The following is a 2,980-nucleotide window of genomic DNA, read 5'->3' on the forward strand; positions in this document are numbered from 1 at the left end:
AAGGGAAATAACCTTCTCAGTTGGTGGCAGTGAGAATGGTTATTTCCCTTTGACCAACGGGGGTGTTTTTCCTACCTCGGAGGAATTTCTTGTTTAGGGGGTTTTCCTGTCCCACCAACCTATTTGTCTCTTTGGGACCCATTCACTTTTGTTTGTTTGTTTGTTTGCTTAACGCCCAGCCGACCACGAAGGGCCATATCAGGGCGGTGCTGCTTTGACATAACGTGCGCCACACACAAAACAGAAGTCGCAGCACAGGCTTCATGTCCCACCCAGTCACATTATTCTGACACCGGACCGAAAATGATGAAGAATAAGAAGAACGTAAATTTAGATCGTTTTATAAAACAAATATTTTTTTTACAATTTTCAGATTTTTAATGACCAAAGTCATTAATCAATTTTTAAGCCACAAAATGCAATACCGAAGTCCGGCCTTCGTCGAAGATTGCTTGGCCAAAATTTCAAAATTTCAATCAATTTGATTAAAAAATGAGGGTGTGACAGTGTCGCCTCAACTTTTACAAAAAGCCGGATATGACGTCATCAAAGGTATTTATCGAAAAAAGAAACAAGTCGCGTAAGGCGAAAATACAATATTTAGTCAAGCTGTCGAACTCACAGAATGAAACTGAACACACTGCAATTCTTCAGCAAGACCGTATACTCGTAGCATCGTCAGTCCACCGCTCGAGGCAAACGCAGTGAAATTGACAAGAAGAGCAGGGTAGTAGTTGCATTGAGAAGGATAGCACGCTTTTCTGTACCTCTCTTCGTTTTAACTTTCTGAGCGTGTTTTTAATCCAAACATATCATATCTATATGTTTTTGGAATCAGGAACCGACAAGGAATAAGATGAACGTGTTTTTAGCTTGATTTCAAAAATTTAATTTTGATCATAATTGTTATTTTTTTTTAATTTTTAGAGCTTGTTTTTAATCCAAATATAACATACTAGCAGTTAAGCCCGGCTTCGCCCGGGAGTAAGCGGAGTCCTGTAGCAATTTAAGACGCTCGCTATCCCATTATCATTAGCTTTACCTCCTTTGTTTGGATACAAAAAAAGAGTTATCTCCCTTACCTTCTAGAAATTTCCGGAACTGTCCAGTTAATTTTTCTTTCTTCATTTCTTCCCCTCATAGGAGCAACAGCGAGTCTCTAATATCACTGGCATGATGTGCTTGCTACAGGTGAACAGTAGGCACTGAACTGGTCTTGCACCATATAGGCTGTATTCAATAAATGGGAGGTCCATAATCTGAGAAAGGAAACAATGAATCAAGAAACTAAAACCCAGGTGCACATCTGCGGCACCTAGGGAGTGTACGTGCACACTATCTTGTTCCTGCCTCTTGCCATCTCAGAGGTATGGCGACCACAGACAAAAAAGAGTTATCTCCCTTACCTTCTAGAAATTTCCGGAACTGTCCAGTTAATTTTTCATTCTTCATTTCTTCCCCTCATAGGAGCAATAGCAAGTCTCTAATATCACTGGCATGATGTGCTTGCTACAGGTGAACAGTTATCTCCCTTACCTTCTAGAAATTTCCGGAACTGTCCAGATAATTTTTCATTCTTCATTTCTTCCCCTCATAGGAGCAACAGCGAGTCTCTAATATCACTGGCATGATGTGCTTGCTACAGGTAAACAGTAGGCACTGAACTGGTCTTGCACCATATAGGCTGTATTCAATAAATGGGAGGTCCATAATCTGAGAAAGGAAACAGTGAATCAAGAAACTAAAACCCAGGTGCACATTTGCGGCACCTAGGGAGTGTATGTGCACACTATCTTGTTCCTGCCTCTTGCCATCTCAGAGGTATGGCGACCACAGACAGACAGACAGACAGACAGACAGACAGACAGACACTCTCTTTTATTATATGTATAGATTTATATGTTTTTGGAATCACAAAATGATGAAGAATAAGATGAACGTAAATTTGGATCGTTTTATAAATTTTTTTTTCTTTTTTACAATTTTCAGATTTTTAATGACCAAAGTCATTAATTAATTTTTAAGCCACCAAGCTGAAATGCAATACCGAAGTCCGGCCTTCGTCGAAGATTGCTTGGCCAACATTTCAATCAATTTGATTGAAAAATGAGGGTGTGACAGTGCCGCCTCAACTTTTACAAAAAGCCGGATATGACGCCATCAAAGACATTTATCGAAAAAACGAAAAAAAAACGTTCTGGGATGTCATTTCCAGGAACTCTCATGTAAAATGTCATAAAGATCGGTCCAGTAGGTTAGTCTGAATCGCTCTACACACACACACACGCACAGACAGACAGACAGACAGACTCACACACACACACACACACACACATACACCACGACCCTCGTCTCGATTCCCCCTCTATGTTAAAACATTTAGTCAAAACTTGACTAATAATGTAAAAAAACGTCCGGGGATATCATTCCGAGGAACTCTCATGTAAAATTTCATAAAGATCGGTCCAGTAGTTTGGTCTGAATCGCTCTACACACTCACACGCACAGACACACACACACACACACACACACACACACACACACACACACACACACACACACACACACACATACACCACGACCCTCGTCTCGATTCCCCCTCTATGTTAAAACATTTAGTCAAAACTTGACTAAATGTAAAAACAGAAAGGAAGGTAGGAAGGAAGGAAGGAAGGTAGGAAGGAAGGAAGGAAGGAAGGAAGGAAGGAAGGAAGGTAGGAAGGAAGGAAGGAAGGTAGGAAGGAAGGAAGGAAGGTAGGAAGGTGGGAAGGAAGGAAGGAAGGAAGGAAGGAAGGAAGGAAGGAAGGAAGGTGGGAAGGAAGGAAGGAAGGAAGGAAGGAAGGAAGGAAGAAAGGAAGGTGGGAAGGAAGGAAGGAAGGAAGGAAGGAAGAAAGGAAGGTGGGAAGGAAGGAAGGAAGGAAGGAAGGAAGGAAGGAAGAAAGGAAGGTGGGAAGGAAGGAAGGAAGGAAGGAAGGAAGGA

This window comes from Littorina saxatilis, linkage group LG3, assembly GCF_037325665.1.
Source record: "Littorina saxatilis isolate snail1 linkage group LG3, US_GU_Lsax_2.0, whole genome shotgun sequence".
NCBI lineage: Eukaryota > Metazoa > Mollusca > Gastropoda > Littorinimorpha > Littorinidae > Littorina > Littorina saxatilis.